Source organism: Indicator indicator, chromosome 1 (assembly GCF_027791375.1).
Source record: "Indicator indicator isolate 239-I01 chromosome 1, UM_Iind_1.1, whole genome shotgun sequence".
Classification (NCBI taxonomy): Eukaryota; Metazoa; Chordata; class Aves; order Piciformes; family Indicatoridae; genus Indicator; species Indicator indicator.
The window spans coordinates 41,838,637-41,864,626 of NC_072010.1; positions in this window are offsets into that span (position 1 = coordinate 41,838,637).

The following is a 25,990-nucleotide window of genomic DNA, read 5'->3' on the forward strand; positions in this document are numbered from 1 at the left end:
GCACAGAATGCATTGAATGTATTTGTTAGTGATCTTTTCCAGACCAAAAAACAAAAACCCAAAACCCCACAAACCTCCTGGTATTTAACTTCACTAACCAAAGCGACAATATAGAGCCCATTTTTTAGATCCTTTGACAACTTTTCACCTTCCTATTTGTAAGCTTGGTGTTGTCTTATTATTTTTCTTGCAAGATTGTTCTTTGTTTTCAAAGAAATACACTCAAAGTAGGCCATTAAAAACTTGCAGAGAAGATAGCCTCAATTCTAATCTTTAATCTAATTTAAAATAACTTTAAATCATTGGCCTCAGCATAATTTTTTTCATAAAAAAACCTAAATGTGATATGAAAATTCAAAGAGTCCCAACATGTGAAAGCCTATTAATCAAAAGATTACAGTTATTCCCCAAAGATAATTATGGATTTCAGTCAGGTCATGACAAGTCATAAAACAACATTCAGGGAGATATAAAAATTACACTTTTGTTCCTTCCAAAGGGACCAATGATGACATTTTAAGAGTTGCAAGTGAATTTGATATTATTCTTCCTCATGAAAATATTTAAAAGTTGCTGAAATTTTGTTTGGAATATGATGAGAAGGAAGAATAATACATTGCAAGCCTAATGCAACATGGACATACAGTTATGTCATCTTTTAAACGAGATCTATTCAGATTTAAATATCTGCAACAGATCTTAAATGGTTTTGTAGTTAATTCATAGTACCAAGTGTTTAACTAGTCTTGTGCTTCTTGAATAGTTTTTCTTGTGTATAATCATTCTCTGTATGGCTGTAGGTGCTTTGTAGCTGTTTAAAATTCAGTCTGCATTTAAAGTCCATTCTCAGATTACATATTGCTATGTTCCCACACCAGCACTACTATAGAGAACTTCCTGTAGAATTCTGATGTAAAGACTGCTCTAAGAAAACAGGGGTATTTCATTTGCTTTGTTGGGTTTGCACCTGTACCAGGATTTTCGATGCTACTAAACTCAATATAGTGACTTCTTATCTGTAATTTTACTGCATGAATTATTTTGGGAAAAAAAAAAATCACTATTTATTACACATCTTGATATTCCAAGAAGACAGATACTATGAAAATGAAAGGTATTGTTGTTATTATTCTGTAAATTAAGAACACGGAGTCCTTCATGCTTTAACTGACTCATATGGAAATTCTACCTTCTATGTCTTTTAGCAATGATACTATAAAAATAAGTCTTGAATTTTTCTTTTTGTTAGTACAGATGTTTTAATATAAATATTTTTTACAAGAAAATTAAATTTAATACAAGAAATTAGAAACTAGAAATAATTAAACTCTTTTGTCTGTTCATTCTTTGTGGAGTTTTAAATAGGTTTTTCCTGACATATTGGTTTAACATTAGCATTATGTAAGTTTTAAAAAAGGCCATGATTAGTTTTGTACTACTACTGTTCTACTTCTCAAACTATTTTGAGAAGTGGACGGGTATATGTGTTAAGGTGACACAAAAAGACAAAACATTGAAATTAAATGTAATGTAGATGCTATCTAACCCAAAAGCATGATGAAAAAAATCCTAATAGAATTCATTAGAATGTCCAAGTTGTATGCTCCTGGATAGTCTTGATAACAGTGAGTAGTTCAGTGTTGTTTTGGTGCCTGAATGTGGAGGATTGAGGATTAGCTATTTCAGTCATCTAGATCTCTTGAAGATCTTACCTGATGAGGAGGCTCTGACTATTATCAGTACACAAAGGCAGTATATATAGCAGAACAGTACTACAAAATTTCAATTTAAAAATAATTATTGACTGCTTTATTATATATTAATGCATTTATCTGAGAGACACTTAAGGTTTCATCAACTTCACTCAGATCCTAGGACCCTTTTCTGGTCATAGATGACAGACAAAGGACACATAATTATACATCTCAATGACTAATAACATAGAATGTTTCATTTCCTCTGCAAGATGTGTCTGGCATTTTTCAGAAATGAGAGTCTAAGGGAAAATACATAATATTTCTGAGAGATAGAAATCCAGATCTCTATTCCTGAACGTCTCTTGACTCTTTCCCTTGGTTTGGAAATAATTTATTCACATAAATAAATTTGTGATTCAAAATTTATTGCAAAAGAAATGTAGGCACCAGTAGATCTATTTGTATGCTTCCAAAGAACATCACCTCAACAAAAAGACTATAAATTGCAGACTATGGCACTGGAAAAACATTCCTACTGCCTGACTAGCTTCTTTCTACCTAAAAACTGCACAGAAAAAAGTCTGTGATATCCATGTTAAAATAAAAACAAACCAACCAACCAAAGCCCAAAACCCACAAAGTGAACACCCAGTGATGAAGATATATATATGAGAAAATATAAGTGTCCAGAGGGATGACCGATCTCACAAGAAAGCCAAAAAGAATTCCATGACTGGAAGTTAAAGTCAGGAATATACACATATCCAACACAGATTTAAGTAAGGGCCATTATCAGTTAAAAACGATCTGGAAAAGGAAATATTATCTATTTTATTCCTTCTAATATATTTTTCAGGATCAAGAAACATTTTTAAATTTACTAACAGTATGTGACCTATTTATCTAATTAATCATATTAATGATCATCTGTTTCTGTCATGTCTCTAAAATATTTAAGTATATAGCATTATCAGCTGTAAGAATTTGTCAAAGTGCTTGAGAAAATTGTGATTATGCATAGATTAATATTATATCTTGACCCACTGTAATAGAGTTTTTTAGTGATTACTGTGGTGGAAACTATAAAAATAACTTTTCTTAGAGATTGGATACAGATTTTGTTGAATTTCTGGCAAGGAATTTTTTGTTCTCTGGAGAATGAACAGATCTTTTTCTTAACAAGGCTAAAATAATCTTTGTACTCTTCAGAATATATATCTCTCTTTTACAACAGTGTGTCTTATTGAATAATGTGCACATTGTGCAGTTTAAAGTACTAGAAAATAATTTAAACATATTCAGTTCAGATGTGAAAGCCATAATTTTGACCTTTTAAATATTGCTGATGCTTGAAGTATATCCAAATTCCAAAGTTCAGATGTGCATTGCAAACACATCTTCCCCTCACTCCCCTTCAAGAAGATAAATCCAACATATGTAGTGACCATACATCACATATATGTCAGGGTTTCTGTAAGCTCATGGACCAGACAGCTCACATGAGACAACTTAAAACCAGTGATCTTTTCAGCTGTTCTCAGGCATGTACTTGCTATGACTGTAGATTTATAGCAGTAACAATTTTGTCATTTCTACTGATAAAAAAACAGTTAAGACTTTCTGACAAGTTATTGGTCATCCGTGTTGTCACAGCCAAGATTTATGCAGTGTAAGACTGATTTAACTAAATTAAGCTAAATCTAATTAGATTTCTATTGTAAATATTTATAGCAAAACGCAGATCTTAAAATGATCGGGTGAACTGGACTTTTAGAGAGACTATTTATTTGTTAGCTGCAAAAAGAGGCCAGGCTGACAGTTCACATATAGGTGTCAATAATGATAGGCATCTAAAGCTAAGCCCTCCCCAAATGGAGGGGAGATTTCAGGGTATATCAGGAGATGAGAAATATATCTTACAAAAGAGATTTTAGAATCTGTTCATAAAAAGGTCAGGAAGTAATGTAATTCACATTTCCAAGTCATCTAGAAATAGGATTTATGGTATGAAAGTTTCCCTTAATATATGAAAGTTGACCAAGAACCCCTAGTTGGAGGCTTAATGTACAATGCAATTGACTTTAAAAAAAAAGGAAAGAGTGATTTTCAACAAAATGGGCTACTGTGGACTGAGGAACTTTCTCTCAGTCCTTGAATACTTTTAATTGTATGTGAAACACCCAGGTAGCACAGAGAATAAGAATCTCTGTAAACTGTATCACAGGTAAGTCCAGTTGATGATAGAAATCCATTTTAACTTTAAAATCCATTAATATGTAATTAATATTAGCTAGTGCTAGGGAATAATGCTTTGAAGTATTCTCATTTCTGTACTTGAATCCTTCAGCAGTGCATATACTTTCTATGCTCTCCAATCTGACAGGTTTTCAGGCCTTAAAAAATATTTTCTGTTTAAAATTTTGTTTTAAAGGCTTATTACAAGCTATTCATTACATAGTGTTTTACTGCTATTAATAAAAATCACAACACTTTATTGGTATTTTATATTCAGTTGACAAGATAATTTTATCTGATGAATTTACTTGCCCTCTTCTTCCTATTAGCCACTCAAGACATAAAAGAAGATAGATGCTTCACAGATACAGGGGAGTAAAGGCTCATTAATAATTAATATATTCGGTTTCATAATTGCATAAACTATACAGATAAGTACCACATAAGGAATTTGTTCTATCACAATTTATTCTAGGGCTGTAGTGAAACATGACCTTAAAAGCTAATTTTTCTCTCTGTTTTGCTCTGCATATGCAAATTCTAACTGGAGACCTCTTTGTGCATGTGCATTTACTTTTTTCTGTTTATTTTCTTTTAACAGAAGTCCCTGAAATCTCTGGCTACTTTGATCATGTGCTTTTGACAAGCAGTTTTTGTTTGTTTCCCCTCCAGGCCCACATTTTCTGCTGTGATATGTCACTATTGGTTGTGTCAATCATGCATCTCCCCAAGAAGTGCTGTTAGAGAGTGATAGCTAAAATGTCAAATCAATTAAAAAACAGATGTTATTACACTATAACAATAAACAGCACTTAATTGTTGTAGTGTAGATGTGCCTTCTAATTATATTGCTTACATAATGGAGATTTATACAAGTGACATATATTTAGAAACTTTTCCCAGAGGGTCTGCCAATTCATTTTTTGGTCATTTTTATTTAAATTAGAATGTGGAAAATTTGCTACAGATCAAGAGTTTTCAGTAACATGTGATGGAGGGAAAGGAGAAGAGATTAAAAGTAATATTCCAGGAAAGATGAATAGGTTGTGCCCATATAGAAAATGCAACCATGGATAGTTTTCATATTATATTGATGCAAGAATGTTCTATTAGGATTAGAAATTGTAAGTTAAAATACATGCCATATATACCCTCCATGAATTAGGAGAAATTAGTTCTAGTTGTCCAACTCTTTTTGGAGCTAGCAAATTTACATACCTACATAGAAAATTCTAATATTGACACTAGAAATGCATATTAAATTGATTTGTTATGAAGCACTGCAAGGTACAACTAAACTTTTGAGTGGTCTCTGCAGTGTATTTTCTTGTTTTGGGTGAATGGAATGGGTACAATGGCTGTTGTAGTACATCACTAAAATTAGTTTCCTGGGATTAGCATAACGCTATTCTATGAATCCTCCTTTCCATTTTACTGCTTCTGTGTGTCTGTTTGTTTATAGAAAATGCTATCAATCACCTGCATTCATTAAAAGTCTGCCTAAACAGCACAGTTCTGTATAATTTTCTTTATCATTATTTTTAAAACTCTGCATGGGAAACCAGAGTCTGCAATTTTTATTCAGTATAAAACTCTCCTTTGAGAGGTAGACTAGATTTACATCAAGGCTGATTAAGCCAAGATATGATCAAGCTACAAAAAAAAGTATGCAAAAACATCTACACTTTTCATTAAAAAGGATGATTTTGATACAGAAAAGTTGTTTGGTCTGGGATAGCAAAGAAAATGTTTTGCAAATGCTATTCCAGAATAATGATATTCAGGCACTGCCTAACAACCCATTTCAGCATAAAGGTTTGGAAACACTCTAGAGAAACGTACTTCTGTAGACATGGATTTAAAAACACCTTTGAAGCATTTTTCCAGCAAAGCTAGGTCTACTGGAGGGAAAGCTCACCTTTTTTTCACCTTCATTTCTTTCCTCTGCCCCTCATCCAAGTGATATTAGAAACGTATTTAACTGAATATAGCTCCTATCTGCAGCCCTATATATCCCTTTTAGTAGCTTGCACTGAAAGAAAGTTGCATGATTATATATATTTGATTAGTATAAGAGAGTCTCTAAACATTCAATAGTTTTTTAATTTTTTTTTTTATAGAAGAATAGTATTGTCTTTAAGAATGTGGGGAAAATATTTCAAGGTGTACTGGTTTGGGGCCAGACAGATCATCTCTTTCCCCGAAAGGGACAAAAGAATGAGACTCACACAAACGGATTGGAGAGTGATGGAAAGTTTAAATGGAAAAGCAATTGGTGAAGCTACAGAGAACTACAAGCTACAAAGCATAGTGACAAAGAGTATCCCAAAGCGTACAGAACCCCTCACAGAATTCCCAAAGCTTCCCAATCCTTCCCTTCTTCCCACCTGAGGGTAAACCCAAACCCCCCAGGGCTCCTTCTTCCCCCTCCCACTGCTAGGCAAGTCTCAGGCTGGCCAGGTCTGAGACTGCCCCCCCCTCCATTCTCCTCCTGGCATTAGGCCTAGACAGGCCTAAGAGGCCTTGAGGATACTCCCCCGGCATTACCCGATAAGAGAGGACATCTCCCGTGGGAGCAGAGAGGGAAGAAAGAGGAAGAGAATGACTTTGCAGATGGCCTTATAGGGTGCAGGATTTATGGGTAGAAATACGTCGTTTCCTGTGTCCACCCCTATGGGTGGGCACCCAGGACACCAGAGGTGTATCTCATGCAGCAGTGGCAGGGGGCACCCAGCCTAAACTGCCACATTCCACCCCTTATTTCATACCCATAATTCCTGCACCCAAAACATATCATCAAATTAGAAACAACTTTCAGATGACATGTCTGGCAAAGTCCAAGTCTCCATCTGGGCGTCCTTCCGAAAGGTCTCTCCCTCGGGCTCAGGTAACAGTTCAGTCCAGCTCTTCTCCCTCATCCTATGGAACCTCCCAGCGACGCAGAGTTCATTCTTCTGTACGGTGAACTCTTCATGGATCCGATGGAGCATCCTGGCCACCTGGAAACAACCTCATAACTTCTCAACCAAACATTTCTCCATCCACTCAAGCGGCATGTTTCCACCCCTCGGGGCAATCGAGTCTGAGCAATCAGGCTCCTCAACTCGACTCCTTCCACCCCTTGCAGGCAACAGCACGCTGAGACTTTCCAAAGCTGCACGGACCTTTCCCAAGCCCAGTGCTGACCGCTTCCAGCCGCGGCCCGAGGCTAATACGGATGCACACCACGCACAGGCACACCGCTCCCCCTGAGCGTAAGCATGCTGAGGCGTGGAGGCATCCGGCTACACAGCCCTCCCCCGGAGAGGGAGTGGCTGCACTGCAACCCACCGAGAAGAGAGGCGGAGCCAGGTGCTAGGCGCCATTTTCGGAACACGTCCGAAAATCAGGGGAGAGATAACAGCGAGAGCCGCTGTCACCTCTGCAGCCGCGGTACAGATCAAAACCGCCGCCACCCCTCGGGCCACAAGAGCGGCTTTTCCAGCCAAAGCTATACTCGCTCCCTGGGTCCTCGGAAGCAGCTTTTGAACTGGAGCCACCGCCCGCCTTCTTGAGTTGCGGGAGCCACCGCTCACCGCCCCGCTGCGGCTAGCCCCCACCGCCGCGGGACAAGCCGACCCTGGTCTGCTTCCGACTGTCCCTCCCCCTTCCTCGGCTCCGCGCCGCTCTACTCGCCGCTGGCGCCGCGGGGAACAAAAGGGAAAGGGACAGGCACCGCATTCTTAAGCTTTCCCCCAGTGCCTGCAGCTATAGAATCGCCGCTGCCGCTTCGGAACAGCAGGAGGGATTCCACGCCACGGCTACGCACCAGGGTGTCCCCTCGGAACCCATAAAACGCCCACACGGTCGCCCCAGCACAAAACCTTGAGCCCAGCCACCAAAAACCAACAACGCCCAGATACCATTTTAACTTTTCCACCCCTGCTCTTCTCCAATCCAATTTGCAGAGTTCAGCACAGGAACCATCCTCTGCTACCAAAAAATCTGTACTGGTTTGGGGCCAGACAGATCATCTCTTGCCCCGAAAGGGACAAAAGAATGAGACTCACACAAACGGATTGGAGAGTGATGGAAAGTTTAAATGGAAAAGCAATTGGTGAAGCTACAGAGAACTACAAGCTACAAAGCATAGTGACAAAGAGTATCCCAAAGCGTACAGAACCCCTCACAGAATTCCCAAAGCTTCCCAATCCTTCCCTTCTTCCCACCTGAGGGTAAACCCAAACCCCCCAGGGCTCCTTCTTCCCCCTCCCACTGCTAGGCAAGTCTCAGGCTGGCCAGGTCTGAGACTGCCCCCCCCTCCATTCTCCTCCTGGCATTAGGCCTAGACAGGCCTAAGAGGCCTTGAGGATACTCCCCCGGCATTACCCGATAAGAGAGGACATCTCCCGTGGGAGCAGAGAGGGAAGAAAGAGGAAGAGAATGACTTTGCAGATGGCCTTATAGGGTGCAGGATTTATGGGTAGAAATACGTCGTTTCCTGTGTCTACCCCTATGGGTGGGCACCCAGGACACCAGAGGTGTATCTCATGCAGCAGTGGCAGGGGGCACCCAGCCTAAACTGCCACACAAGGCCTTTCACGTGTGTGTGAGAGGGTGAAGCTGTGAGTTCACTGGATGCAATGGGAAAAAGAAAATAATTAAATGGGTCCAAAATAATGTCTTGAATATCTCATGGAATCACAGCATCTTCTCAAAGCTTTTTTTACTTTCACAGTTAGTTATAGGTTAGCTGTGTTTAATTGGTATTGTAGTTACTTGTTTTCTGTATATGTTCCACACATAACCTTTATAGTTTCAGCATCTGGACATGGATTTGTTCATGTTTTCCTATGTATTACAAAAACAAAGGCACTAAAGATAAACAACCTGCATTTCCTCCACATTATGCAAATACTTAATTGATGTACCTAAAACCTCAGTGAAATTTCTACTCCATGGATAAAATTTACATTGGTTTCCTTTCACATATAGCAATTACCTAAAGTAACATTTCTTGTAGCAATGAGAACTAGAAGAGGTTAATTAAACTATGTGAATAGAACTCTGGTGATCGATAAGGTACATGTTCATAAATCTTCTTTAGCTGGAATAAATTGTGAAGAAAAAATGTTTATCAGTACTGTAGTCTGAATAGATTAGCAATGCTTCCTCTTTTTTTAGCAACTTTTTTCTTTTTTAGTAACTCAGCATAGTTTACTTTGCTTATTGTTTTTATCTGTTTAATAGAACCTTCAGCTTGACTAAATTTAGTATGTCAGTCTTGCGGTATATTGGGGTATTTGGATCATCTCCATCTAACCTGCAGGTGACATCATTTACAAATGGAACTATCTAAAGAAGAAATTCTTTACTATGAGACTGGTGGAACAATCAAACAGTTTTCCCAGGGAGGTGGTGGAGGCCTCATCCCTGGAGACATACGCATCCAGGCTTGATGGGATGCTGATCAACCTGATCTGGCTGGGGATGTTGATGTCTCTGCATGTTGCAGGGGGCTGGACTGGATGACTTCTAGAGGTCCCTTCCAACCCAGCACATTCTGTGATTCTATGAAAACAAAGGTAGTATCTACTGAAAAGATGAAGTTTCTTAAGATGCTTCAGTGTTGATCAGAACAGATTAAATACATTAGAAACTCTGATTTCCCTCAGTATTTCAGCAACCTTAAAGTGATTTTAAGCACATATTGTAAGCCATATATTAGGATATCTTTTGGAGTAATTTCATTAGAGGAGGGACATGTAGTTAGATAAATCATGTAATGCTTAGTTTTCTAAACTTTTGTGTATGGTGCTCCATTTTCTTTGCCTTTTTTGTCATTCATTGCTCATATTGAGTACAAGCCTCATACTGAGGCATGGGTGACTTTTTATGTGTTGCACAGGCATAGGAAGAAGTTTCCCATTGTGCTGTTTTTATTCATTGAGTAACACTGAAGATGTATTTGGTTTGGCTGAGCTGGAGTTAATTGTCAAAGCATCCTTCCAGTGCCATGTTTTGTAGCAGTACTTGATAACACAGCAGTGGTTTGACTACTGTTGAAAAAGTATCCAGGCTGTGTCTTTCCAACATTTCCCCACCCCAAGAGTATGCTGAGGGGTGGGCAACATCTTGGGAGGGAACATGGCTGAGCCAGCTGACCCAGACTGGCCAAAGGGATATTCCATGCCAAATGATGACAGCTCAGAAAATAAGAATGAAGTGAAAGAAGGAAGTTGGGGGATTTTGTCCATGGTGTCTGTCCCTCTAAGGAACCACCAAGCTTAGAGAGCCCTGCTTCCTGAGACCGACCATCATCCTGCTGATGGGAAGTAGAGACTAACATCTCTCTCTCTCTCCTTTCACTTCCATGCAGTCTATTACTGTTGCTTATTATTGTTACTAAAATCCTTCTGTCTTTTCACTGGCTTTTGTTACATTTTTCCCCTCTCCCCTGGTCATTTAAGAAGAGTGGCTTTGGTGGGTATTTGGCCCCTAGGCCACGGCCAAACCACCACAGAAGTGGAGACTGAGGAAGCATTTGATCAAGGGATTTTATTTCTTCTATCTGTTTTCTGGGTGATCATGATGCAGGGTTAATTTCTCTTCATGACTAAGTTTCCAAAGCTCACAATTATTTTAAGCTTAAATTATACAAGTTGGCCTTTGCACCAGCAGCTTTTTTTCCCTGACTTCATCATCAAAACAAACTATTGGAATTGCAGGAAAACACATACTGGATCTTCAGGCCTGAGGTCATAATTATGGTTATTGTCATGAGACAGTGTCACAACATACTGTAAATAGTGCTGTGTGGAACTGTGGTCAGAACAGAAGAGTCAGTAACAGTTCTACCAGAATCCTAGCAAAATACATTGTTTCTGTCAACCTCTCAATATATAGTTTAGGGCAGAATAATTGATCAACACCTTTCAAACATTTCCTGTGTTCACTGCATTTATATCTTTACCTTGTATGCAAAAACAGCAGCTCAAAGGGCCTGTGATAATAAAACCTATTGGAGATTTCATCAGTAACTCCTGCCACAAGTTGTTGAGCTTCTATCAATCAAATGTATACAAATACCAGGGAAATTTATTAAAATTTTAAATAGCCCAGTGATATTGTTTCTTGCTGCTGTGATTAATAATACTGTCCACATAAGGTCAAACGTCTAGTGAACATACTATTGCAGACATAACTGAAATCTCTTTGCCTTTTTGGAAACAGTTTTATTAGACTTTGGATAAGGGGAAAATAAGTTCAGGGAAAAAAAAAAAAAACAGAAAAAGTGTTCTGGAATATCAGTTATCCACTGATTGTCTTTGCATCAGATGCACAGAAAATAAAAATTGTATGAATTATTGCAAGCTCTCCTCCCCTCTAGTCTGTTGCTTGTCATCAAGAAGAGTCAGGCTGCCTCCTCACTCCAACCTCTCTCCAGGTGGTTGTAGAGAGCCATAAAGTCTCCCTTCAGTATCCTCTTCTAAAGACTAAACAATCCCAGTTCCTGCAGAGATGCCTTGCAGGTCATGCATTCTAGGCCCTTCATGAGCCTCATTGTCCTTCTCTGAACACATTCCAGGACCTCAACCTCCTTTCTACAGTGAGGGGCCCAAAAATGGACACAGTACTTGAAGTGTGGCTTCACCAGTGCTGAGTAGAGGGGGATGATGACCTTCCTGTTCCTGACAGACACAGTGTTTCTAATACAAGCCATGATGACATTGACTTTCTTGGCCACCTGGGCACACTGCTGACTCATGTTCAGCTGACTATCAACTAATAGCCCCAGATCCCTCAACATGAACATGAGCTCCATTTCCCATTAAAAAAAAAAAAAAAAACAACACAAAAATTCTTTCATTGACTGTGTTTTGTTGGCACAAAAAAATATAAATAATGGTGGTTTTCAAATCCATACAAGTATTAAATGCTAATGAAGGTGAAAATAATTTAGTGTGAAAATGCACTGCATTTGTAATTGGAGAAAATACCCCTTCAAATCGAACCTGAGTGAAAGATTGCAAAGTAAGATGACTGCAGTTTTCAGTGGCTCACTGTTCTTCAAGGGGACTTCATGTACTTAAATCAGGACACAAGTTTGTTTACTCATCTGGGAGCCATTTGGCAACAAATATTTTGTAGGTCATAAATCTACCTAGTGAAAGTTTTTTGATCCTTCACAGCAGGTGTCTAGCTTTGTTTGGACTTCATTGCCTTTTCTTCCTGTCAGGGTTAAAAGTTCAGTGAAGAAGGTAGTCACTTTCCTGTAAACATTAATCATAAATTGCCAGATTCTCTGGTGCAAAAACAATGCTTCTTCCCTGATATACCAGACACAAACAGCGTGTCATCTGCCACAAACTGACACTGGTGACTAGCTTGATCGTTTTCTCTTGCATGGGTTCTTATGTAAAAATATTTGCATTTCTAACATGAGTTTTAAAGCTTTCAGCTCTCATGCAAGGACATGTGTCCCTCTTCCCTAAAATTTGATGTGTACAATATTTTTATTGGGACAGGTGGGATTGTTCATCCTGGAGAAGAGGCTCCCAGCAGATCTTATTGCAGCTTTTAGAACAGATGGAGACAGACCTTTTACCAGGGCCTGTAGTGATAGAATGACAGGCAGCAATGTTAAACTGAACAGGGTAGGCTTAGACCGGGTATAAGGAATAATTTTTTTTTTTTTTAGAAGCAGGCTAGAGAAGTGTTACCCTGAGAAGTTATGGTTGCCCACCATTGGAAGTGTTCAAGGTCTGGTTGCAAAGGGCTTTGAGGCTCTTGATCTATTAGAAGATTTCTCTGACCGTGGCAGAGGAGATAGGACTAGATTATCTTCAAATGTTCCTTAATTCTATGATTCTGTGGTTATGTCACAAGTCTTTTGGCTTGCCACTGCCTTCAGTCATGGCCAGTTCTGCTTCTGCATAATTTCAACCAGTTTACAGTTTTCTTCAGTGACCTAAAATTTATGGCTTAATAATTAAATTCCTTCTTTTATGAAACACCAGAGAGTAATTTTTCTTTCTTTCTTGTCATATCAACCCATGTTTAACCTGATACTGAGGGGTCTGCACACATCAAATAGACTGTCTAGTGAGAATTTTGCCTGTATCTTGCATACATTTAAATTACAGTGACTGAAGAACTTTAAGCCCTCAGTCTAACTAGGTTTTTGACTTCCAGTCTTTACTGTTCATTTAACTCAGATACCCTCAGGTTTATTTATCCCACGGGTTTTCCCAACTAACTGAAAGAGCCTTGTAGTCTTCCTGAAGGCAATGCCAATTTGTATGTCTTACTTTACTTTAAGAAGTGTCTACTTTAAAATACCTGTGACCATCTTGAGATGAATAAATAATGTTTGAACTGCTTCCTTCATATGTGAAGTAGTATTTTTTAAAATTGAATGTAATTTACTAAAATTACATGTATTTACACAAAAGAAACAAATTATCTCCCCTAAATAATTATCCATTTCTGTCTATGTGTTTTGAGAAAAATAGTGTCCAAGAAAGATATGTTTTGGATCAAATCAGGCATTCTTGAAAGTGACATCAGTATAATCTGTTTTCCACTGAGCTATTTAAACTGTAAGGGCTTTAACTTTCTAAACTGCAAGTTTTGCTTTACATCAAGTTATTACACAGTAAGTGCATGAGAGACTACATGATATGATTTCAGAAACTAATCTTGGCAGATCCTCAGCACTCAGAATATGCAGTTTGCTATGCAACACTTTGGTTGAAGAATTTGTTTCCATTTTATTGAAAATATGCATGCACTTAAACACAGTTTGGAAAATGAGCACCTACAAAAAATGGACTGCTGCACTATTTCAGTCATAATGTGAGGTAATAAATAATAATAAAAAGTTAGTTCAGATGGCTAAGGATAGCAGCTTTGCAAGACATGGCACTCTTAATTTATTTTATTCTGTATATAAATGAAATGTTTTAAACATTCAACTCTAACAATATGCCGTTATATCAGAATACAACAGACATACAAATGTGATGCATAGATAGATGAACTACAGAGCATATTACACTAATGTAGACACAGCAATAGAGGTTGTATAATCAGGTATTTTACTAAGGGTAATAACACTGCTCATTCCATTGAAAGCTACAAAAGACACGCCTTTCTGAACATATAATGGTAAGTAAAAATTAGTCTTAAAACGATTTTTATTATATATCTAAAATTAATTATTATATATCTAAAATTAATTATTAAGTATCTCAGTCATAAGAATAATTAGGTAGGCAATCATTGTTTACTTTTCTGATTTATGGTTAAATGCTTATTTTCATCTGTGTATGACATTGAAGATTTCTTAAAAAGACACAAAAGCTACAGACTACTCCTCGTTAAAATAAATGGTACTAAATTGTGCTCATATCTTTAGATGTATCATACTCATAAGACCACTATTTTTTAATACTGAAAGTTTGTTTTAAGCATGACTACCCAAAACCCTAAAAACAACCCCCCACACCACACCCCCACACACCAACACAACCATAACCACCAACCAACACACCCCACAACCCCACCAAACCCACCAACCACACCCACCCACAAAACCACCCCACCACCACACCCATCACAAACCACAACACCACCCACAACCACCACACCCACCACCCAACACCCCACCCAACCCACACACCCCACACCCACACCCACCCACCAACCCACACCCAACACACCAACCCACCACCAACCCACCCCCCCAACCCCCCCCCCACAACCCCACCAACCCACAACACCCCACCCACCCACAACCCCACCCCACACCCACCACCCACCCCCCCACCCCCCCACACCCACCCACCCCCCCACCCACCCCAACACCACACCCCCCACCCACAACCCACCCCCCACCCCCCCCCCCACCACCCACCCCACCCCCCAACCCACCCCACCACCCCCACCCACCCCCCACCACCCCCCCCCCCCCCCCACCCCCACCCCCACCACCCCCCCACACCCCCACCCCACACCCACACACCCCCCCCACCCACCCCCACACCACCCCCCCCCCAACCCCCCCACCCCACCCACCCCCACCCCAACACCCACCCCCACCCCACCCACCCCCCCCCCCCACAACCCACCCCCCCCACCCCCCACAACCCCCCCCCCCACCACACCCACCCCAACCCCACCCCCAACCCCACCACACACCCCCCACCACCCCCCACCACCACCCCCCACACCACCACCAAACACCCACACACCCATACCCCCAAACCCGACACCTCATACTACTCGTTTCCCCTTCCTCCAATCCTTCTTCCATCACCACACCCCCCCCATCCCCAGTTTTCCCTTGTCCCCCTTCCCCCCCCCTAACCCACACTCCAACGCCCCCCCCCACTCATATGCCACCCAGTCCACCACCCCCCCTACCTTCTTCCCCTCCAGCTGCCCGACAGAAACAGCCAGATCACCCCTAACCCCGACCCCCCGAGCGGCTCCTCGCAAGTAAGAAACACAATTGGGCCCCACTAACCATACCCTTCTGACCCCCCCCCGACCCCCCCCCCCCCCCCCCCCATCCCCTGAGGACCCCCCCCCCCCCACACCTCCCTTCCTCCCCTAGAGTATTGTGCTTCCTTTACTTTCTTGACATGATCAAAATAGTTCTTGGGAAACACAAAAAAACTATTTTTTAAAGACATTAATGGAATTTTTATAGGTAGTGCATGCCAGAAGAAGAAATGGCTTACATTAGATCTTTATTAACTGAAAAAAATAGACTAGCTTTTGTTTCCAAATTGCCTCATCAGGCAGTGCAATGTAGTTCCTGTAAAAGAAAACAAAACAACAATAAACAAAAAATCCCAACACATTGTTTTTTTTTTTTTTTTAAATGAGAGAGTTTAGCTAGCTCTGCTGTGTTGGAAAATCATCAGTTATCAGAGCTATGAATCTGTTCTTGAGAATGTTACAGCAGCCTTACCTTTGTATTGCTGCCTCTAGATTAGAGAGATTTTATTCCTCGTGATCAGAATAATACAAAAGAAAGAAGCTGTGTGAACACATCTGGAGAGCAATCAACAATCAAGTTTTAGCCATTTGAAATGGCCAAGACATGGCTGAACTTCTTCCAGATTAGGATGAAGCGAAGTAGATGGCAGAGCAAGAACAGTGTACAGAGCAATTGAGGAGGAAGGAGTATAATCAAGAGTTAAGATTAAGATGGATTTTTTTTATATCTATTATATTATACTGTTAAAGTAATTCTGAGATGTTGAAGTGTGATCAAAAAAGAATGTAAAGATGAAAAACATTTGAGGTTTACTGATTAGATGGAACAAATTACACAGTCAAAACAACAATAGAAAACTTATAGCACCATAAGATTTAATGTTACTGAAAGCTCAATAAAAGGTGCCCAACATTTTTCAAGGACAAATAGGCACATGTGAAAGACAGACTTTCCAGAGACAAAATCTGAAGGTAAGTCAATGTCTTTCTGTTGTCCATGAGGTTCTGGAGAAAGTTCCAGAGTAAATTAAAGAACAGATTTATTTTTATTCTTTCATTTTTTTTCCTTAAAACATACAAATTGAAAACTTTTAAGTCTCTGTCAGTTCTAGACATTTATTTGAGAGATAAACAATTACTGCTGCTGGAATATTTAAAAATGTAACTTGGATAAAATAGAACTAAGTGATATATATCACAGTTTTTCCAAGGTCACATTAGTAGTGAAGAGATTCAGGGAAATTCCGTAACTGCAGAAACTGCAGAAACCCGAGATAGGAATGTCAGGATTCAAATAGTAACACCTGAAAAGGCCACTGTCACATGAAAATAGGAACAAGGTCTCACTCCTGGGTTTTGGGGTTTCTTTTTGTTTTGTTTTTGTTTTGTTTTGTTTGTTTGTTTAGGTTTGTTTTCTTTTTTGTTGGGGTTTTTTGTTTCTTTTGTTTTGTTTGTGTTTTTTGCTTATTTGTTAGTTTTGTGGGTTTTTTCAAACAAAAATTTTGGTTTTCAGCAAAGACTAATGCTATAGGAGAATCAGGCCTTTTAGAGCTCCTACCAATGGTCCTTCTGAAATGGATAGAGAACACAGATCCCAGTATTATCACAGTTTTTAAAAGTATCTGGCCGTATTCATTGTTTCTTTCAGGCTCTACACATTTGAAAAATGTTTGACTTCAAAAGCAAATATCCGGATATAAACTAAGATTTACAGGATTCTACACCTCGGCATGAATAATACTCGCTATCAATATAGACTAGGGGATGAGGTGATAAAAAGCAGCCCTGTGGAAAAGGACTTTACATATTTACTAGCATTAATGAGGTCACCCCTCAGACTCCTCCAAGCTGAAGAGCCCCAGCTCCCTCAGTCTCTCCTCATAAGGGAGATGTTCCACTCCCTTAATCATTTTCATGACTCTGTGATGGACTCTTTCAAGCAGTTCCCTGTCCTTCCTGAAGTGAGCTGCCCAGAACTGGACACAATATTCCAGATGCAGCCTCACCAGGGCAGAGCAGAGGGGGAGGAAAACCTCTTTTGACCTACTAACCACACCCCTTCTAGTGTACCCTAGAATGGCATTGACCTTCTTGGCCACAAGAGCACATTGTTGGCTCATGGTCAACCTTCCATACGCTAGGACCCCAGGCCTTTTTCCCCTTCACTGCTTTCCAGTCAGTCTTTCTTTCTTTCTTTTATTCCTCAACTAGTTCTACTATTCTTCTGCCCTAGGTTGAAATATATAGAGCTGACCAGTCTATACCTCAATGGGTATCCTTTTTGAGATAGTTCTTTTAAACAAGATAAGGATGATTCATTGGCCTCTTTTAAATGCCTAAGGGGAGAAGATTTGGCTCTGTAGTGTATCAGTATCCACAGACTATGAAAAAGCCTCGAGTGATTAGCTCAAACATACATGCTTAGTCAGATGACTAGAAACCAGGGCAGATTAATCCTATCCTTATTTTGTGGTAGTTGCCAGAAGTCTTAAAATCTATATAGCTCAGTGAGTAATTTCAGATAGGGGATGCATTCAATTAACTTCATCTACCTCTCATTTCTAATCATAAGCAGGTCTACTTTCTTTCTTTTTTTTTTTTTTAAGTGTAATTTATAAATTATTCCGTAGCCTCTGTATATGCAATATAAATTTCCAGTGTATAAAGCTGAGGTCTATAGCTTAATTTTCACTGGACATTAAGGTTAAAGGCAGTTTGTGATACAAATTTACTAATTTCCTCCCCAAATTCAGGCAATACTTTGCCACCCATTTTTCTATATGTAAAGTAATTCTGCAGAATACCCTTTGAAGACAAACAAAAACAAGGATAGCTCAGCTGAAATGCAGAGTCTTTACCTGTTTATGAGCATATAGAATATTCTGTCATTTTTGATGAGAAAGACGGAAGGGAGCCATTCATAGAATCATAGAATGGTTTGGGTCAGAAGTCACCTCCAAAGGTCATCTAGTCCAAAACCCCTGCAGTGAGCAGGGTCACCCTCCATTAACTAAGGTTGTGCAGAGCCCCATCAAGTCTGACCTTGAATATCTTCAAGGATGGGGCCTCAACTGCCTCCTTGTTCCAGTGTTCCACTACTCTCATGGTAAAGAACTTGCTCCTAATGTCTAACCTAAATTTACCCTTCCCTAATTTAAAACCATTTCCCCCTGTCCTATTATTACAGGCCTTTGTAAACAGTCCCTTTCCAGCTCTCTGAACCTTCAGGTTCTGGAAGGCTGCTATTATGTCTTCCCAGAGGCTGCTTTTCTCCAGGCTGAACAACCCCAGCTGCCTTAACCTGTCTTTGTAGGAGAGGTCTTCCAGCCCCCTTATCATTTTTGTGGTCCTCCTCTGGACCCACTCCATGAGGTCCATGTCCTTCCATTTACTAATTATCCAATAATTTGATTTTTGTCATTACCAAGCACTGGTGCCCATGGTAGCCAGTCTAAGTTATCTTTCAGGGGTTTATTTTTTTCTTATTTTCTTTTTTTTTTTGTCTGTCTCATAAAGATTATGTTAGTATGTTATCTGAAAACACATATATACATACATACATATATATATATATATATATTCTCTGTGTGTGGCAAAGTTCCAGAAGTGGGAGGGCTACAGGGGTGGCTTCTATGAGAAGATACTAGAAGCTACTAGAAGCTGTCCCTGTCCCTATGTCATATAAAGCCAATGCCAGGTGGTTCCAAGATGATCCCACCACTGGCCAAGGCTGAGACCATCAGTGATGGTGGTAGTGCCTTTGTAGTAACATATTTAAGTAGATAAAAAAAGCCCATGTGTAACAGGAAAGTCTCTCTGAAGAAAGGAGTGAGAATATGTGGGAGAATCAACTCTACAGACATTGAAATCAGTGCAGGAGACGACTGTCCTGCAGCCCATGGTGAGGTCTGTGGTACAGCAGGCTGTCCCTCTGCAGCCCAAGGATATTCATGGCGGAGCAGATACCACTGGCAGCTAGCTCATGAGGGACCCTGTGCTGGAGCAGATGAATGTCCTAAGGAGTCTGTGATCCAGTGGGAAGATTGCACTGGAGCTTGCTCCTTGCAAGTGAATCTGTGGAGAGAGGAGCTCAGGGTGAAGAAGGTTTTCTGGCAGGATTTGTGACCTAGTGGACACCCACACTGGAGCAATTTGTTTCTGAAAGAATTCACTTCATGGAAAGGGTCTACATGCAACAGTTCAGAACTTCATGGGAAGGATCCACCATGCAGAAATTAATGGAGGACTGTCTTCCTTGGGCAGAACCATAGAGGGAAGGATGGAAAGAGAGCGAGGAGTCTTCCCTATGAGCAGCAGAGACAATGGGTGATGAACTGACCACAGCACCCGTTTCCCCATCCATCTGTGCTGCTGAGGGGAAGGAGAAAATCAGGTGTAAAATTAAGCCTTGAGTGAAAAGGGAAGGCTGTGGGAAAAGTATTTTAAAAATTTGCTATATTTTTCATTACTTTAATTTGGTACTAAATTAATTTACCTTAGATGAGTCTGTTTTGCCCATGATGATAATTGGTGAATGATCTCTCCCTGTCATTATCTCAATCCATGAGCCTTTCATTATATTTTCTTTCCATTGTCCATCTGAGGAGGAAGAGTTATAGAGTGTCTTTGGTGGGTACCTAGCATCAAGCAATGGTCAATGCTCCATAATATATTTTTCAAATATGTACATGCATATGTTCTCTTCCCTTAGGCTTCTATGTGTTCTATTCACTTTTGATGCCTACTGAAATATTAGAGAATCTCCTCCTAATATTTATACAGGTTGGTTGAGTTCATTGTCACAAAACTGAGGTCTTTCAGACTAGTTGAGAATGTGGCCACTTGCCATGTAATTTAATAGAACAATTCTGACTGATGTTTCTTTTATATCATGCCCCAGATATATTCTTGTACATAATTTTTAGTAGATACATCATTTTGACTGTAGTAATAAATTATATTTAGGAGTACTATTAAGGAAATGAACTAATGTTGTACAACTTAAAGTAATAGGCCAAAAATGTGGCATTATTTAGTTTGGCAAAATATAAATCAATCTCAAAATTAAATTAGAAATTGGAAATATCTTATGCTCATATAACTATTTGCGTTACACTATATTGCTTTCAATAAATTTTGAAGGAAAACACACATTTTACTGTCCAAAATCCCTTGTACAGAATTTACCTCAAGAGTCTATTTGACTGCTTTTATTTGCTAACGAACTATTAGTATTGAACTTCTGTGAATTTTAAGTGTCTTACATGGTTATTGTTGTCAACATCAACTTATTCCTGAAGGCTGATGCTGTGATATTGTGTTTCCTGCTTCTTCTGGTGTTTAGATAAATGTTATGGCAGTAGTGCAGAAAGAAAGTGCAATTATTGCTCAGGAAGAAAATATGACTATGTAGACATTCAATGCTACTGCACTGTAAATCAGCCATATTGCCGGGTCAAAGATAAACTCAGTGACAAACTTGTATGGAACTGCTTGAAAGCCTCTGCAGCTATACTTTTGTTTGTTTGTTTGTTTCAGGCTTTTACCATTTGAAATACTTGACAACTAGTCACTTTGAATTTTTTTTTAAATTTATTTATTATTATTTTTACTATTACTTCTGCTTTCCAGGGATAGAGACAACTTTACTTCAACTCTAAAAGTGAGAATAAGAAAAATGTAGGACTTGAAAGAACATGAGAAACCACTCTCACTGTTTGGTCTAATTGAAATGGGATTAGGTGCACTGTTGTAGTCTCTGACAAGAGTAAGTCTAACTTGTTCTGAAAAATCTCCAGTTGAAGGATTTTCTATGGTGTCCCTAAGAATATTGTTCCAGTGCTTTACAGTACCCATATGACAGTAAAAAATATATTTGAAAAAATGTCACAACTGAAAAGGATTTGGAACACGAAAGTTCTTTCACAGGGCAAAGTATCATTGCTCAGTGAATACTCAATAGTTACTTTGCTATAAAGTGAAAAGCAAAAAAAAAAAAAAAACCCAAAACCCTACCACCCTTATTGAAATGAAATATCAAAAGAAGTGTACAACAAAATGTAACTCTGCAGGAGACAACTTGGCAGGAAGACAAGATAAATATATGCAATTGTACTTTATTTGACCAGGAATAGTGAAGTCAAGTTCTTAGAACTAATTTTTCATCTGAAATATCATCCTTACAACTGCAGAGTGCCCCTTAAAAGCAGAGACACTGATTCAGTGTTGAACCAGAGGGGAAAATATTGCCTACTAAATCACTGCTACTATTTCTTGCACCATCTAGCTTTTTCTTGGAAGCTTTCCACTTGAGCTGACCTCAACCTTTCTAAGCAACGTAGAACTGTCAGGATCACAGTAAAAGCCAATGAAAGTAGAGGCCTTGTGAATATAAATTCATAGAAATTGCAGTAATTAACTGCAATTAACTACTTGGTAGCAATTGCCAATATTTTATTTGGTTAACAACAAAAATATTTGGAGATGATTGTGTTATGTCATTCACTTACTGCTGGGAATATGAAGTGAAATTCAAAATCAAACTAAGATAACTTTTGTTTTTACATCATTTTTAGACAGGCATGATACACATACCTAGAGACAATGACAAATTATGTAATAGCTGGCCCAGAGATTTTGAAACTCATCCAGAAAAAATATGATAGTGTCTAAAATAAACAAGTCTGAAATTTTGTTGTCTATATTTAAGGAGCTCATCCAAACTATCTAAATTATTGTTTCTTCAGAAAATGCTAAAGGTTTAGGGAAATGCGCTGAATTTAGAGATATAAAGTAGGTCTGCCCATTGCTTCCATGCCTCTTGCATTTGGGAGTGTAAGTGCTCCTGTATTCGACAAAGGGTGTTGAAGACCATATTATTGGAGAATTTACTGTAAAGTGGGAGCTTGGGTCGGTGTCAAATCCTATCAAGTTCAAGAGTTTTATCTGAGCTAGAATTTAGGTCAGCTATTTCCTCATGTCTCATTTGTTCTTCTCATTGTTCTCATTTCTTACCTTGCCTTTGTGTTTTGTTTCCAGTTAGGTTCTACTTAGGCTTCCAGTTTTCTGGAAAAAATTTACTTGTGGACTCCTGCGTTAAAGACATTGCCTGTTGCTTAGAAATCATTGAGAGTTTAACTGTAATGTCATACTGATTCAGCAGATTTGACTTAGTAAATGTTTGAAGTCTGTAACTGCCATTTGTTACAGACATTTTAAGAGTACTTGCAACTATTTGAATGATTTTTCAGCTGCAATATATTCAGAAACTGCGAAGCCAGAAGTTGGAACTGCCTTCAGATGCCACTCTAGTTGAATTAAATGGAATGGAAAGGGTCCATAGTTACTCTAAAATTGAAACTGGATGACTCAGAACCCCTGTCTATAATTTCATACCCATGAAGGACGTGTTTTCTTTTCCAGATTTTTACTAGTGCCTGAATGATACAATAATCACCAATTTTAGCAAATTGTCCTACTTATTGATGTTGTTAGTAAAATGTGAAAATCATCCATAAAAACTGAGTAGTAATTAAAGTTGTTTATGGGACTTACAAATCTACTCATTTTGATGAGTTATTAATGGTAGTTTAATGTTTAAAATATTGAATCAAACTTTTAAAATACCTTATAGGAGACAATATTATTTACAGATTATCGCCTTTAAACATTTTCCTAACTTCAGAATACAGAAAAGATTGGAAGTATCGATACTGAAGGAGGCCATATATTTACTGGAAAAAATGTGTTACAGTGTGTGCTTTGAAAGAACATAAATATCCAACACATTCTTCACTTTCCTTGACATTGCACAGTTCATACGTCATTTCAACAGACACAAAAGCATAAATAAAACCTTGTAAATTTGAATGCACTTTGGCTTGAAATGTTGTTATACTTAAACACAAATTTCTAATCTATCACATTTTTCAGTTTGTATGTTTGACATACCCTGTCACTGTGAAACTGATCTACTGATGTAATAATAAAGTATGGACAAAATTTACTGTAGGGTGCTAAAGGAGATTAAAATTCTGTTTTGAATAAACACAAAAGACAGTTTCCAGTTTTACAATATTTGGATAAGAATAAAAGCGTTTGACTACTGCTATGTAGTGCAAAGGCTGCGGAGTCCCCAAAGGCTGAAACATATACAAGAAAAATTGAGTCAGATTTTCTAGCTAAAAGATTAGTGCCCACACTGAAGATTTTCAATACTGGCCTTATAGCACTAGTAGGACTGCTGGACACACACAAAGATGTTTACTTTAGATCTCAAACAGCAAATCTCTGCTCTTTTTTTGCTTTTTGAGCACAGTAAGGTCCCAGTCTTGTCTTTCCTTACAAATGTTGTGCTACAAGTGTTGTGTTGCTATGCCTTCATATGTGAAGTCTGTTGGCTGACATTGTTCAGGCACCAAACCTCTGTTGCTGTAGATACCTCCATGGCTTAGGCACATATATTTTTCCCAACACTTCCCATTTCCGAGTGCTCCATTTTATAATTTGCCTTATGGAATAAGACAGAATCTGCTCTCCCAGGACTGCTGACATGGTTGCACTTTGGTTAACAAGAGTAGAGGAATCCAGTGTTATGAAAATGTGCTGTGTTGCCTGTATGCCACAGCTTTTCCAATGCCAGTAATTTCCTCTGAAGAACAATGGCACAATTTATGCATTTCTCTATGTGTGTATGAGTGTATGCATATATTGATGATGTATTGATCTGTTTGTTTGTTTGTTCTAGAAAGGTGAAACACGGAGTACATAAGATCAAAGTTTGCAATATGGCCATGTATTTTTCTAACATTTTTCTCAGATTTACATCTTTTTCCTGCTGACACAATTATTCTGTTTATTGATGAGTAGATTAAGAATGAAATGTACTTACCAAAATGCGACAATATGGCTATGATGTTTATTCTTCTCCCTTTTTCAAATAAGGCAGTTGTGTAGTGAAAAAGTTTTCACAAGATTAGTCTAATGACGGATGCTATTTCTCCACTACTTCTCATCTTGCATGACTATGAATATAGTCTTGGCAGGTTTAAACTTGATGAACACTATTTCATATTTATTATGCATTGATAGTAGACTTGATATTGGAAAAGACTCCACAAAATGCCTTTTTTTTCCTCTGTACATCATGTTAGAAATGAAAATAATTTCAAAGAAATAAGAAAATACATAATTTTCCTTAGATATACCAACACTTATATCCATAACAACATTTCTTTTGTTGTTGGACTCTCATAGTCAGTCCTTGAAAAAATAAATTATTCAGTTCATAGTATTTTTTCTTTGTTGTTGAGATATTGCAATTTCAGTTTCCATTTTTATCTTGTCAATTTATATGTAATATTTTGTTGAAGACCAAATCATAATGTTTTATACTGTTTAACTTATTTTTACCTATACTAGCCATATTTTAAGGAATTTCTACTCCAATTTAATTTGATAATTTTATCTGAACTTCAAATTCTGGTTCAGTTGGATTATTCCCTCTGAGAATCAACAATTATTCATTGCTATGTAGATTCATGTGCATGGGGTTTGTGCCTTCTATATTTTTTGAAGATAAAATATCTTACAAAGCCTGGAGGAAAGTAGTCCAGCTCAATGAGATTTCAGAGTTCTTTTTATTTTGTTTCCTTCATTAAGACAGAAAAGGCACATTTTAAAGTCTGTAGAGGCTATTCTTTTGTTTCAGAGTATTGCAAGGTATATTCACATAGTATAAGTTATTTGTCTTAACTTTTTTTTGTGATACTATTTTAAAAGTAGGTGCTTGTACCTTGAACTGCCATCTGTGTTGCTGAGGTAATGTACCAAATATACTTTCATGATCAAAGCAGAAAGCTTACAGAAAGAACAATGTAAGAGCAAATCTCTTCCTATCTTACTAGGGAAAGCAAATGCCTCTGCAAGAGATTTCAGTAAGATTAACACTGAGCAGGAAGCTGAAGACCTTGTCAGGATTCAAAACTCTTTATCTGACAGCTCAGTATCACAGAGAGATGGATGACATTCTTGCATCCCTTTCAACCATGAGAACCATGTAGTCAATATGTCTTTCTATGTGTCTGATATAATCTGTAAATAACTTACCTCTCTGTGGAAGAAAGAAGGGAAGACATTCCTGATATCTTGAGACCTCTTTTCACACACAAAAAAATAAAATACACAATCAGCTTAGAGTCATAAAGTGGTTTGGGTTGGAAGAGACACCTCCTACTAGATCAGGTTGCTCAAGGCCCCATCCAACCTGGCTTGGAACTCTGCCAGAGCTGAAGCTTCCCCAGCTTCTCTGGGCAACCTGTTCCAGTGCCTCACCATTTTCATGGTGAAGAATTTATTCCTAATGTCTGTTTTAAAGTTAGCTTCTTTCAGTTTCCAGTCATTACCTCTTATCCTCTCACTACATGTCTTTCTATAAAAATTACCTCTTCAGATATCCTGTAGGCTCCCTTCAAATACTAGAAGGCTGCTATAAGCTCTTGCTGGAGCCGTCTCACCTCCAAGATGAACAACCCCAACTCTGTCAGCCTGTCTTCCTAGGAAGGGTGCTCCAG